General features: G+C 49.0%; 1 protein-coding gene across 1 annotated transcript in view; it reads right to left on the bottom strand.

Moving 5' to 3' along the window:
* The window catches only part of CCDC32 (coiled-coil domain containing 32), a 34032-nt gene that overhangs the window by 862 nt on the left and 17966 nt on the right, over positions 1 to 15204 (bottom strand). The window lies entirely within an intron of this gene.

Raw genomic sequence — 15204 nt, 5'->3', positions numbered from 1 at the left:
GTGTCACCCAGGCTGGAATGCAGTGGCGTGATCACAGCTCACTGCAGCCTCGACCTCCCGGGTTCAGTTGATCCTCCCACCTCAGGCTGGCGCGTGCCACCAGGCCTGGCTAATTTTTTTGTATTTTTTATGGGGGGGTTTCACCATGTTGCCCAGGCTGGTCTCAAACTCCTGTGCTCAAGCATTCCTCCTGCCTCAGCCTCTCAAAGTGTTGGGATTACAGGCATGAGCCAATCCACCTGGCCAATTTATAATATTATATATCATAATTTCTATTCTCCTGTTGGTGGACATGTAAGAGGAAGAGGATACTGGTTCATCATGAGCTCTGTACCAGGTGCTGCCCACCGCAGGCTACGTACAGGCATTATCTTGTTTGACCCTCATGATCCTGCTATGCCCCAGGCTCTGTTTTAGTATTGGGAACACATCAGCAAATTAAATAGACAAAATGGAACTTACATTCTAGTTGGGGTCAGGGTCGGGGGGAGATGTACAATTAAAAGTCTACATAATGCTGAAGAATTAAATGTTGAAGGAGTTTAAATTTTGAAAGTGTTTGCTATACATAATTGTCCTGCATTATTATTATTTTATTTATTTACTTATTTTGAGATGGAGTTTCCCTCTGTTGCCCAGGCTGGAGTGCAGTGGTGTGATCTCAGCTCACTGCAACCTTTGCCTCCTGGGTTCACGCGATTCTCCTGCCTCAGTAGGAGTAGCTGGGACTACAGGCGCGCACCACCATGCCCGGCTAATTTTTGTATTTTTAGTAGAGACGGGGTTTCGCCATATTGGCCAGGCTGGTCTCAAACTGCTGACCTTGTAATCCACCCACCTCAGCCTCCCAAAGTGCTGGGATTACAGGCGTGAGCCACTGTGCCTGGCCATTGTCCTGCATTGTTATAAAGAGTTTTCAGCATGTTTTTTAAAAAAGGATATACATAATAAATAAGAAAAGTATGTATTATAAGATGCCAAATAATGTGGAAAAACAGCAGAGTAAGGAGAGTAAGGGGTGTAGGAGGAGGGAGTGTTTTCATTTGAAATAGAGTAGTTGGGGTAGACCACACCAAGAATATTTGAGCAAAGACTTGGAGGAGATGAGAGCAATCCCTGAATAACACATGAACAAATCAAATAACTTTTACAATACATTCTAACTACGCCGTTAGAAAGCAGGCATTAGAAGGGTTAAGATCCCAACAGGGGCTGGTGAAACTTGTGTATATCTACATCATTGGCTAAAAAATAAATCAGCCCAGTTCTTTTGTGAAGCATTATGTCAATTCACACAGCCATTTAAAATATTAATGACTTTTGACCTGGGAATCCCACTCCTGGGAATTTGTCCTAAGGAAATTTTTGCAAAGAAGAGAAAAAGCTCTATGTGGAAAGATCACTGCAGCAGTATCCATTTGTCTTAGTCAGGTCTAACCTTAGTCAGGTTTACTTCTCACAGTTCCAAGGTTGGAGTCTGAGATTTGGGGGCCAGCAGGGTCCAGTTCTGGGAGAAAGCCCTCTTCTGGGTCTCCAACTGTATTAGTCCATTCTCACTGCTATAAGAACATACCGGAGACTGGGTAATTTATAAAGGAAAGAGGTTTAATTGGCTCACGGTTTGGCATGGCTGGGGAGGCCTCAGGAAACTTGCATTCATGGCAGAAGGGGAAGCAAATATGTTCTTCACAGGGTGGCAGGAAGGAGAAGAATGAGAGCCGATTGAAGGGGGAAGCCCCTTCTAAAACCATCAGATCTTGTGAGAACTTACTATCACAAGAATAGCATGGGGGAAACTGCCCCCATGATTCAATTACCTCCCACTGGGTCCTTCCCACCACACGTGGGGATTGTGGGAACTACAATTCAAGATGAGACTTGGGTTGGGACATAGCCAAACCATATCACCAACTGTCCACTTATCATTGTATCCTCACATGGCAGAAGAGAACTAGCTAGGTCTCTGGCCCCTTTTTGTAAGGGCACTAATCCCATTGATAAAGGGTCCACTCTCATGACCTAATTACCTCCCCAAAGTTCCATCTCCATATACCATCACATCAGGATCAGTGTTTCAACATGTATATTTTAGAGGGTCACAAACACACAATCCATTGCACCATCAAAGTGAGGAAGTGATGGTCTCAGAATGGTCTTGGAGTCAGATGTCGGGGTCTGAAGGCTTGGCTGTGTGATCTGCCACTTGGTATCTGTGTGGTCTTGGGTTTAGTGACTTGATCTTCCCAAGCCCATGCCTGCCGTGATGGAAGGAAGGAAATCAGTTTGGGAAAGTCCTGGGGGACCAGACTGTGGAGGGTCTTGACTAAGCCAGTGACTCCAGGCTCTGTGCAGTCAGCAGGAGAATCATTACAGGTATTTGATCAGAGCTGTGCATCAGGAAGATTAACGTGACGGTGGCATATAAGATGAATGGGATGGGGGAGAATGCGGAGGTGGGGAGGCCACTTAGGAGGCTTCTGCAGTAGTCTACATGAGAGGCAATGACTAATTAAATGAAACAGCCCAAATTGTATGAGCACCTCAGGTGATGAGCCATTATCATAAATCTCCAGCCTCCCCATAGCATCTGTTTTAAAGTCTGCACTGAACAGAAATATTACAGAATAATGCTTTATATTTCTAACCCTTTGCAGTTCAAGAAGTGCTTTCATGAGCATTATCTCATTTGATCTAGGGTGTTTACAAATTGATATTTTGAAGGAGTTTTTCCAGATACTGAAATTGGGCCTATAGATTTATAGTTTTTAGGGCCCGTCCCTTCTCTCCTCCTCCACTCAGCTTCCTTTCGTTCAGTCTTCAGGCACTTCATGGTTCTTTATTCCTTTTCACAACCAAAAAAAAAAAAAAAAAAAAATAGTGCATGCTGAACAACACACCAGGCTCCTTGCTAAGTCCCTCCAAAAGCAGGGAAGTCATCAGTGTGCGAGATTTGAGCACATGTGGTTTATTTAATCATTCGTTCATCTTTCTCTGATTGCAGTGGAGTTTCACATGTTCCACCATATGCTGTCCCTGAAATGCTCTGCACACACCAGTGAGAGCCCACGAGGGGGCCTAGCCTTTGCCTTCCCTCCTTGTCTGCCAGGATGGAAGGAGGAAATTAGGTTGGGAAAGTCCTGTGGGACCAGATTGTGGAGGAGCTTGACTGCTAAGCCAAGGACTCCAGGCTCTATGCTGTCAGCAAGAGAAACATAGGTATTTGATCAGAGCTGCCCATGAGGTAGGTTAATCCAGCAGCGACTCCCTTAATCCAGCAGGGACTCCCTCCAGCTTTAGCCCTTCCCCAGCCTCAGGGTTGGGGGGAGTGTCTTCTGCTGGAGTCCCCCAAAGGGGTCCCAAGTCACACAGACACAATTCAGGAGACACAGGACTAGCGATCACCCAGGAGGCCTGCAGCCGGGGTCTCCACTGTGATTGAGGCTTCCTAACTCTGGCTTCTTGGGCTTCCAGAGGCACTAATGAGCAGGGCTGAGCAGTTAATTAAGACTGTGCTCTGTTCCACATCATCACGCAGCACAGCTACAACTGCTGGGAGGAAGGGGAAGGAGAGAAGACTGGGAAGATGCCTTTAGCCCTGTCTTCCCACTCTGAACCTACTTGCTCTCCAGGCTCTCCAGTGCAGCAAGGGGGGTTGGTAAAGCCATGGGATGAGGGAACAGCTACAGGAGATGGCTGCCCAGGGCTGGGGAAATAACGTTCAGACACCAGCCAGCTGTTGTTGCTCCATTCTGCATCCCAAATGGGGTGCCAATGGGCCAAGCCATGATTTTCTCAGAGGTGAGGACCCCGTCTTTTTTTTTTTTTTTTTTTTTTTGAGACGGAGTCTCGCTGTGTCGCCCAGGCTGGAGTGCAGTGGCGCAATCTTGGCTCACTGCAAGCTCCACCTCCTGGGTTCACTCCATTCTCCTGCCTCAGCCTCCCGAGTAGCTGGGACTACAGGCGCCTGCCACCACACCCAGCTAATTTTTTGTATTTTTTAGTAGAGACGGGGTTTCACCGTGTTAGCCAGGATGGTCTCAATCTCCTGACCTCGTGATCCGCCTGTCTCGGCCTCCCAAAGTGCTGGGATTACAAGCGTGAGCCACCGCAACCGGCCCGGGACCCCCTGTCTTGCAACCAGCCTGGCACTACAGGCCCTGCAGCAGGAGGGGGCTGCGATCTGGCCAGGGGGAGCTGGGTGGAGGGCGAGTATGACACATGCAGTTACGAGTCTGGGACCTTCTCTGGCTCACATCCCAGAACAGGGGCCTCTCTTGGTGAGTGCCCACTGCAAGAACAAGTACTCAATGAGCAACACAGAGCCAAGCTCTGGAGGTTCACAGGTCACACTACAAGCCAGTTCATTCCATGGAACGCACTCTCCAGTGGAGAAGTGGAGGTCAAAACAGAGTCATGACTGCTATGATGGTGATGAGAAAAAGTTCCATGGGGCCACAGAGTCGCCTAGGGTAGACTGAGGACAGCTTCACTTATATGGTGGCACTTGAGCTGAACCTTGAAGCAGAGGAGGGATTCACCAGAAAATATGGTTTTGGCAAAGGGAATAGAGAACAAAGGCAGGTGGTATGAGATAGTCGGCTGCCAGGAGACATGGTAGGCCTGGCCGAGAGCATGAGTGGAGCAAGAAGGGAAGGATTCTGGAGAAAGGAACCTAGAGAATCTAGAATTCAAAAGGACCACCAGGGGCTCCAGGCCTGGCAGGAGCGACTAACAGGATGACCCACTTTCCCCAACTTACACCACCTCAGGCGCTGGGCAGATGCTCTGTGACTTTATCAGGATCCCTGGGGAGTGGTGCCAGCCCCAGGTGCTGAGCTGGAGAAGGGATCACAGAGGAATCAAGGGACTCAAGGAGGGAAACCAGCTGGAGGGAAGGGGCTTGGGTGGAACAAAAAAGGGGCTTGGCCCTGGGCTCTCATCCACTCCTGAAGCCCATGCAGGGAAACAGTGAATGATGCAGTGCCTGTGTCCCGAGGTCCCGGCCTTGTGTGGGGCCATCGGGGCACCAGCAGCCTTCCTGTCTCCTGCCCATTGTTCTGGGGGCCACAGGTACCTGAAGGTTTCCAGAACCCAGAGAAGAGGCCAGAGGTTCAGTAATAGCTCTATAGGAGCAGAACTAGAGAGTGATGACCAACTCCCAAAATACAGAACCTTTATTTTGAGCTCTACAATACATGTCAGTCAGAGAAAGAAAGGTTCAAGTCTCAAAAATGCTGGATCTTGGCCGGGCGCGGTGGCTCATGCCTGTAATCCCAGCACTTTGGGAGGCTGAGGTGGGCAGATCACTTGAGGTCAGGAGTTCGAGACCAGCCTGGCCAACATGGTGAAACCCCGTCTCTACTAAAAATAGAAAAATTAGCCAGGCATGGCCGTGGGCACCTGTAATGTCAGCTACTGGGGAGGCTGAGGCAGGAGAATTGCTTCAACCTGGGAGGTTGAGGTTGCAGTGAGCCGAGATAGTGCCACTGCACTCCAGCCTGGGTGATAGAGTAAGACTCCGCCTCAAAAAAAAAAAAAAAGCTGGAGCTTCAGTAATGCTGACCACTTTCAAATATATGTAATCAGCACTCATTTCAAATAGTCTTTTAGCAGCATGCTAACTTATGACTACAAGGTCTACGGTCCCCTCTCCTGCCAAGTGTCCCCTTCCCCTGTATGAGTGGCCTGGAGGCAGTTCTCCAAGGGGATGTGGGGATTGTACTCCTGTATAAAAGAAAGCCTGTGGTGCTGCTGTGTTAAGTTACCCACCTATTGGCTGGTGAGTGCCCCCTTCATGTCTTTCCTGAAGGTGGATTTTCAGTAAATAAGAAGACCACATTTTTTATTCTGAGGCTGTGGTCTTGTTTTCCATAGCAGTGTGTCCCAGAAAGCTCGAGATCTCTTGCATGGCCATGATTTGAAAGTCTGGAAATGGGATCCACCGGTAAGCTGTGTTCTCCACGGAGCTCACCTGAGGCTGCCCTGCACCCCTCGCCTCTCCCTCAAGGGGTCGCAGGGCACCTGTGGGCACCTCTTTCTGTTGCCTGTATGTCTGCCCCAATAGGAGAAAGAGAGGGCATAGAGGGAAATGAGTATCCTTCACTGGTTCGAATTAGGGGGAAGCCTGTCAGTCCAAGCCCCCCTCAAATTCAGGCAACGACCAATCGGCTTCCCTTCCTGTGCCCTTGTCAGAGAAGAGGCTGCTGGGCCCAGGCCTGTCCCTTTCCTCCAACCTAGCAGGCATGGGAAGCAACTGTGGAGGAATTTTAGAGCTGGGAGAAGCAGAGGGAGGATTGGAATGCGTTTTATTTTATTTGAACTTTTCCATTTATAATATTTCTATTTTTAAAAGAATAATTTGGTTCTTTTTTAATTTAGCATATTTTCCTTAGAGCAGTAAAGGCTTTTGCAATATAGAAAAGGTGACATTTGATCTGAAGGAGTCTGGGGGAGCTCTGAGTATAGGGAACTGACCTTTAATACCCACCCATGAGCGCTGCCGCCTGGGGGCCTGAGGTCTAGTGCTTGCCACAGGTCAGCTCACCGCAGGAGCCTGCCGGTGACCAGCCTGTCCCTCTTCCCATGGGTTCTCTAGCTGGCTCTGACTAAAGCCCTGTCTCTCTCTTGGCTCTGTCTCCAACTGTCCCACTTCTCCGCTTCTCCCTTTCTTCATTCAGCCCAGCCCAGAAGCCCTGAGGGCTGGGCCAGAGGGAAGCAGTTGTTGCTGTTTTTCCCCAGCTCCCGCTCAAACCTGACACCCACAGAAAGGTCAAGCCCACGTGGTTCTGCACATCCCTGCCTGGCCCGCCCTGGCTGTTACCATGACGACTGCTGGGCTGGGAATGTCCTTCGCCACCTCTACTCAGCACACTGGTGGCTGTCCCACGCTCCATCCTCAGAAAAGCTGCTCCTGCCAGGGGTTCTGGAGTTACAGGGCTTTTGGGAATAAGAGAGACCGACAGAGACCAGGAAGATAGACAGATACAGTCAGAGGCACACACACTAACAGAGTCAAAGAGAGACAGGCATACCATTGGAGCACGGAGAGTGCGAAGGTGCGAGGAAGTGAGGTGGCAACACAGCCTCAGCCGCGCAGGACTGCAGGAAAAATAAAGCAAAGCGGAGCCTGAGACAGAGACAAGAGACAAAGGGAGGCATAGGGGACATGGGGGCCCGTGGCACCTCAGCAAGAGGCCAGGCAGAGGAAGAGAGGAAAGGCAGAGACCAGGGCAGTCAGCTCTCAGCTGCCCCTGCTCCCATCCCAGGAAATTTCCTTGCCCAATAGGTCTCTCTTGGCCTCATCCTCTCTGAGATGTCAGGCAGGGTCTGTCTGAGCTGATTTGCTGGCCAGGCTGTTCCTCTGGCTGGACAACATTTGCCACCTTAAGAGGGCCCTCCCCCATAACAGTGATCAAATTGTTGCCACCCTGACACACACATACACACACACACACACACACACCCCTGCTCCTTGCCCTTGATTCCATGTTACCCCAAACTCATCATAAATATCTACTCAGCCTCACTTTGCCCAGGCGGTGAAATGGGCATTGGAACAGTGAGCAGGGTTGATTTTCAAATTGCAGCAAAATCTAGGGAATAAGTGTGAATCTCAGAGATGATGAAGCCCCTGGAGGTAATGAATGGGCAAGAAGAGGGAAAAGACAGACTGAACAGTGAGTACCAGACAAGAGTGTGGGGGCAAGAGGGTTGGAGAAGGGATCAGGGAAGAGAGAGACGGGCTCAGCGCTCTGACCAGGGCAAGCCAGAGGAGCGGTAACAGGAGGGCTGGGCCAACTGGACTGGCCTTCAGGGCCTGGCAGGGAACCCTGCCTCCAACATCAGTGCCATGATTTCCCATCTTTGAAGTGTCTCCAAGGCTTTGAGGGAGGCTTCTCAGGGTCTTTGAATTCTTTGTCGTTCTTCTTAGCATTTTCTTTTTTCTTTTTCTTTCTTTTTCTTTTTTTTTTTTTGAGGTGGCGTCTCGCTCTGTTGCCCATGCTGGAGTGCAATGGCGTGATCTCGGCTCACTGCAACCTCCACCTCCCGGGTTCAAGCTATTCTCCTTCAGCCTCCCGAGTAGCTGGAATTACAGGCGCCTGCACCATGCCTGGCTAATTTTTTTGTATTTGTAGTAGAGACAGGGTTTCACCATGCTGGCCAGGCTGGTCTCCAACTCCTGACCTCAGGTGATCCGCCTGCCTTGGCCTCCCAAAGTGCTGGGATTACAGGTGTGAGCCACCACGCCCAGCCCAGCATTTTCTTCTTAGAAAATGATTAGGCTGTCAACACAGGAAACTCTGGGGCCGGGCCAGTCTCTCACCTGTCCTAATCTTGACCACAGTGTGGAAGGACAGTAGAGTCAGTGCCCCTAATGTCACCATGTTCCAAGGTCACATATGAGTGTTGAACAGGTGCCAGCCTGCAGCGTCCATTGCCCTGGTGCCCTCAGTCCAGAGAGCCCAGTGAGAAGCTGGGCCAAGAAGAAAGACCTGAATCCAAGAGAACAGTGGGTGGACATTCAGAGTAGGCTGGGCTGAACTTGCCCCTGGGGAGAACCACTTCCCACACTGGGCCACAGAGGCCGAAATGTCAAAACCAAGGGTCCCGCACAGCCCTGGAAGGCGGATCCTGGCCTGAGTGGGAAAGGGACTGTGCCAGATGCTCATGTGCTGCCTCACATCCCTCCAGCCCATTTCCGTGACCAGCTGCAGCTGCAGCGGATGCTTCTGGTACATGCCCAGTTTCCCACCTCTCTCCTCTGCATGAGGCTTTTCTCAGCCCCTGCAGGACTGCCTGAAAGTGGCAGGGGCTTAATACTCCAAAGAGCAAACCTCAACCAATGAAGGATGGGCATTGGTGGAACTACAACCCAGATGTGCCCCATCAGTCAGTGGCAAAATTCTGAGCTGTAATCTTTTTTTTTTTTTTTTGAGACGGAGTCTTGCTCTGTCACCCAGGCTGGAGTGCAGTGGCTCCATCTCGGCTCACTGCAACCTTTGCCTCCCGGGTTCAAGCAATTCTCCTGTCTCATCCTCCCAAGTAGCAGGGACTACGGGCACACACCACCACACCCGGCTAATTTTTGTATTTTTAGTAGACACATGGTTTTGCCATGTTGGCCAGGCTGGTCTCAAACTCCTGACCTCAGGTGATCCACCTGCCTCAGCCTCCCAAAGTGCTGGGATTACAGGTCACCGTGTTCAGCCTGAGCCATGATCTTTATGTCTCCTCAGAGTGATCCCAGGGCGACAGCCCTAACTACCCACAGTGGACCTACTCAACACAGGGAGCTGTCTCATTCTCCTCACTCCCTCACTCCTGCTCACCCCCTAAAATCAGCCACCTACATACAGGTCCTTGTCTCATGGTACATGTTCAGAGAACATCAAACAGCACAAGAGCAACCCTTTTGTGATCTTCCAGCCCAAGAGTCTGTCCCTCAGGGTTGGGCTAAGATAAGAACTGTTGGAGGGCTCTGCCTCTGACCACTGATTGGTAGGTGATCAGGTGTTTGTCATTATTATCTAGGGAGGAGAAAGAAGAATTCACCAGCTCTCCCACCCAAATGCTGGGGAGACCAGGGCTGACTTACCAGCAGCAAGCCCCCATAGGTCTCCAGTGGCCAACCACAGATTTTCATAACTGGAAAGGACCTTAGGGGTGACCTGATCCAACTTTCTACACAGTGCAGGAATCCCCTTTACAACCTCTCTGACATCTGCTTACACACCTCCAGTGACAGGGAATTACTATCTTCTACAAGGCCACCCTATTGTTGAACAGCTATTAGAAAGTTCTTAACACTGAATGGTAATTGGTCTTCCTGAAACTCCCTTGCTATTGGTCCTAGTTTGTCCTTTGTACTTCAGTGTCTCAGCTTTCTACCCAATACTCCTCCAAATATTTTAAAGCCAACTGGGTCTCTCTTAAATCTCTTTTCTATGGAAAACAATCTTATTGTCTTGTCCTGTCTTCAAATGACTCGATCTTCTGAGCCTACTCACCCTGGACCCCTCCTCTAGGGAGCATTACAGTTTGTCAATGTTCCTCTGTAGGAAAAGACCCTGTTGCGTGGCAAAAATGGCACCATCTTGAAGCAAAACTGCCATAATGACTGATGTTTGACTCCTGCATACCAAGGCATTCCTGTGGCAAGGTCAAGAAACAATGCCTGGGCCGGGCACGGTGGCTCACGCCTGTAATCCCAGCACTTTGGGAGGTTGAGGCGGGAGGATCACGAGGTCAGAAGATGGAGACCATCCTGGCTAACACGGTGAAACCCCGTCTCTACTAAAAAATACAAAAAATTAGCTGGGTGTGGTGGCGGGCGCCTGTAGTCCCAGCTACTCGGGAGGCTGAGGCAGGAGAATGGCATGAACCCGGGAGCGGAGGTTGCCACTGCACTCCAGCCTAGGGGACAGAGCGAGACTCCATCTCAAAAAAAAAAAAAAAAAAAAAAAGATGCCTGGCCAGGTGGGGTGGCTCATGCCTGTAATCCCAACACTTTGGAAGGCCAAGGTAGGAGGATTGCTTGAGCCCAGGAGTATGAGACCAGCCTGGGCAACATACTGAGATTTCTTTTCTTAAAAAAAAAAAAAAATTAGCCAGGGGTGTAGTCCCAGCAAACTCAGGGAGGCTGAGGAGGGAGGATAGCTTGAGCCTGGGAGGTTGAGGCTAGAGTAAGCTATGATAATGCCACTACACTCTAGCCTGGGTGACAGAGCCAGACTCTGTCTAAAAAAAGAATAAAATGGAAAAGAAAGAGAAAAAAGAAAAGAAAGAATGCCTGTAGCATAAATAACCCCTCATAAAGATGCTTATCTAACCTCCCCAGTGGTCATGAAACTTGCAATAAAGTCTGAGGTGTGACCAGCTGCACATGTTTTCCCCTAAAAGCTTGTTATATAAAGGATACTTTCTGGAGAGCAGGCATGGAAATCACCATCTCGTGACTACCCAAGGTATGGCTTCTGTGCATAAGTTTCTATTAAGTATTTCTGAGAAACTACATTCGTCAGCCTCTCTCTCTGTTGTTTTTTTTTTTTTTTTTTTGAGACAGAGTTTCCCTCTGTTGCCCAGGCTGGAGTGCAGTGGCATGATCTTGGCTCACTGCAACCTCTGCCTGCTGGGTTCAAGAGATTCTTCTGCCTCAGCCTCCTAAGTAGCTGGGAGTACAGGCGTACGCCACTGTGCCCAGCTAATTTTTGTATTTTTGGTAGAAACGGAGTTTCACCATATTGGCCAGGCTGGTCTTGAACTCCTGACCTCGTGATCCACCCACCTCAGCCTCCCAAAGTGCTGGGATTACAGGTATGAGCCACTGCGCCCAGCCTTCTCAGCCTGTTTCTTTGGCCCCTCAGCTCTCTTGACCTTTAGGGGTAGGTTTGTATAGACCTGCTCACTGCAGAACATCCTCTTACAATGTTGTCTCCAGATGATGCTTTCAGAGAGGCATGACCACTGCAGAATATATTTTTACACTACTATGTCCCACTACTGATTCCTAGAATTATAACTTTTTTTTTTTAGCAGCACATAACACTGCTGACTCCATTGAACTGTTAAGACACTGAATACCTGTTCGGGGTTTTCCATACCACTTTCCCCTTTCTTCAGCCAACAGCAATCCTCTTTCACTTCCCATTCTCATACGGTTCTGGCGGGACTGTTTACCACAGTATCCTGTACCCCTAACCATAGATCTTGCCCTTGTCATAGTCAGTGCTCCAATGATGAGCATGTGACCCAGGCCAAGCCAATCTGAGTCCCTCCCTTGGAATGTATTTATTTATTTGAGACAGGATCTTGCTGTGTCGCCCAGGATAGAGTGCAGTAGGGCAATCATAGCTCACTGCAGCCTCGACCTCCTGGGCTCAAGCAATCCTCCCACCTCAGCATCCTGAGTAGCTGGACTACAGGCATGCAGTACCACGCCAGGCTAATTTTTAAATTTTTTTTGTAGAGACGGGATCTCTTTCTGTTGCCCAGGCTGGTCTCAAACTCCTGGGCTCAAGTGATCCTCCCACCTTGGCCTCCCAAAGTGCTGGGATTGTTAAGCCTAAACCACTGTGCCGAGCCCCCTGGGATCTATTACATGGGGTTGGAAAGTGTTATCTTTCCTCTGGAGTTCCTTAACTGGAATGATGTCAGCCCAGAGCTCTCTGTGCTATACCAACACACAGAGAGAGTCAACAGTGGGAGGAAGAGAGGCTAAAGATACTGCTGGAGTCCTGAGGTCCAGCTAACTGAAGCCAGCTCTATATGTCTTAGGCTAGAATTGAGTCTGGCTGGGATTTTTTTTTTTTCAATAGCCTTGGAAAACTTTCCAGAGTCTGGCTTCTTGGCTTCTGTCACTAGAACAAACTAATAAATACTCTTTTCTTCTCTGTCCTCTAGTTGTGTAGTTAATTTCTGATCCCAAATGAAAGATTTCACATTTATCTGTATTATGTTTCATACTTTGTCCCATCACTCTAGTCTATAGAAAAATTTTAGAATTGTTATTCTTTTATTCAATTACCTACTCCTCTCACTTTTGATAAGGTGACCTTCTATTCACTCAACCAAATCATTGATAAAAATGTTGAGCTGAACAGAGGAAAAATAAACCAACAACATGTCAGTTTATCAATAAAAGAGTTTACCTTTGGGATGATTGTTCAAACAACTGCGAGTCTCCTCTACCATACTCTTACCCAACGTACACTCCGCATCCTGTCTGCCTTGATCAGGCACCATGCTGAAGACCACACTGCACCTTGACATTCTGCTGAGCCAATATTTGATGGTCTCATCCCCAAAGGATGTAAGATTAAAGAACCAAAACTGGTCCTGGAGATATCTATTCTTTAAAATGCTCATAAACTCTCAGTAACCTATCTCCTTTCTTGTGCACACACACACACACACACACACACACCACACACAATCCCTCTCACCTTTGCCTCCTCCCTCTCTACTTATCTGCTAAAGAAGTAATTTTTAAAAGTGGATTAGGTCAACATGAAGGGAGGAGAGAGTTTGTTTGGGAAAAGAAAACCTTTACTTTAGAGCAATGTGTGACACAACACTTGGGACAGAGGAGGTGGAGAGAATGGGGGGAGATGAACATCTCTCTGCCACACATTGACTAATGGGAATAGTACATTGAGGGCTTAGGAAAGGCTGGGGCTGGAGGCTAGGGAATCCAGGAGCAGAGGCCCACTACTGTTCCACTTTGGCCTGTAGGAGGTGGTGTGGGGTACTAGCAGAGAGCACAGGTGCTGGAGAGCTAGGCTTGGCTCTCCATCCTGGCACCACCACCTGCTAACCACCCACTACTACCTGCTGAGAGCCAGCAGCTCCCAAGACAGACTCAGGTGCCACACTTCCCTCCACTCAGTGACTAAGCCTCAGTGGTTCCCCTTGCAAATGCTCCCATATCCACTTCTCTCTAGCCTTGCCGCCACACCTCATTCATGTAACTATCATCTCTTCAAAGATTTATTCTGCCTCATTCTCTCTCTTCACCTTCTGAGACTGGAATCACATGTATATTAGACTGTTATTGTCCCACAGCTCTTACAGGTTTTGCTTTGTTTTGCTTTTCCCCCATCCCAGTTTCTCTTTGTGTTGTAGTTCAGAGAATTTTTATTGACCAGTTCAAGTTCACTGGTTCTTCACCTATGCCTACCTACTGAAAAGCCTGTGGAAGCAATTCATCTCTAATATCATGTTTATTTCTAGCATTTCCGTTTGACTTTATTTTTTCTTTTTCTTTCCTTTTTTTTTTTTTTTTTTTTTCTGAGACAGGGTCTCACCCTGTCACCCAGGCTGGAGGGCAGTGGCATGATCTTGGCTCACCGCAACCTCCGCCTTCTGGGTTCAAGTGATTCTCTTGCCTCAGCCTCCCAAGTAGCTGGGACCACAGGCACGAGCCACCATGCCTGGCTAATTTCTGTATTTTTTGGAGAGATGGGGTCTCATGTTGCCCAGACTGGTCTCAAACTCCTGTGCTCATGTGCTCCTCCTGCCTCGGCCTCCCAAAGTGCTGGTATTATAGGCATGAGCCACCACGCCCAGCCCCATTTCACTTTCTCTTAGTTTCCATGTCTCTGCCAAAATTCCCTATCTGTTCATGCAAGTTGCCCACCTTTCCCCACTAGACCCCATAGTAATTATAATTCATCTGTGTCATCTGTGAGTCTCGTTCTGTTGATTCATCTTCTGATAATGGATTGGGTTGTTTTCTTCTTGTCTTTTTATGTGTTTTGCTATTTTTTTTTTTTTTTTTGAGACAGAGTCTTGCTCTGTTGCCCAGGCTGGAGTGTAGTGGGGCCATCTCAGCTCACTGCAACCTCACTCTCCCAGGTTCAAGTGATTCTCCTGCCTCAGCCTCTGGAGTAGCTGGGACTACAGGCACACACCACCAACACCTGGCTAATTTTTGTATTTTTAGTAGAGACGGGGTTTTGCCATGTTGACCAGGCTGGTCTCAAACTCCTGACCTCAGGTGATCCACCTGTCTTGGCCTCCCAAAGTGCTAGGATTACAGGTGTGAGCCATAGCGCCTGACCTGTGTTTTGCAGTTTTTTAACTGAATGCCCATGACGTATAAAACAGCAGAGACTGAGGTAAATCGTATCTGTATCTGGGAGTGGGGCTGCCTCTTCTGTCAGCCTGTTGGTCTGGGGGGTTGAGTCAGTCTTGTTACGAATTGGACAGGGTTTGGGTTTGGTTGTGCTCTCATTACCTTCAGTGCACCCCCGGTTTCAAATTCCTCTAGTGGTGGGCTGCTTAGAGTGGAGACTGGGGTGTCAGGGCTTCCTCAGTGCTGCTGTCCCACACTCAGCTTTTCAGCTGGCAGAAGACTTCTGTTTCTTGTGATCTGGTGCCAGGCTCAGGCGGGGCAGGGCAGGGTTGATTCTGTTACCCTGGCCCAGCTTCAGTCTTAAATAGATCCTAGGCACCTGAGCTTCAGCAGTGGGACTTTCTCAGTGTTTCTGTCCCTCTTCCCTATGGCAGCCAAACTCTGCCTCATATGTGATTCATCTGGGATTAGCCAAAATTCTTGCCCTCCCCACAACAGAGTGGACCTTCGCTTGAATCTTCAGCCCAGGACAGTTTCCTGCTTCTGCCCCTGGGTAGGGGGTTTCTGCTTCTAGTCCCAGGAGCAATGGATCTTTGCCTGTTCAAGAAGGGCAAGAAGGTTTTGACACCTCA

The sequence above is a fragment of the Nomascus leucogenys genome, chromosome 6, assembly GCF_006542625.1.
Source record: "Nomascus leucogenys isolate Asia chromosome 6, Asia_NLE_v1, whole genome shotgun sequence".
In the NCBI taxonomy this organism is placed as follows: domain Eukaryota; kingdom Metazoa; phylum Chordata; class Mammalia; order Primates; family Hylobatidae; genus Nomascus; species Nomascus leucogenys.
The sequence above is the reverse complement of the archived record's forward strand: the minus strand, read 5'-3'. Positions and strand labels throughout refer to the sequence as shown.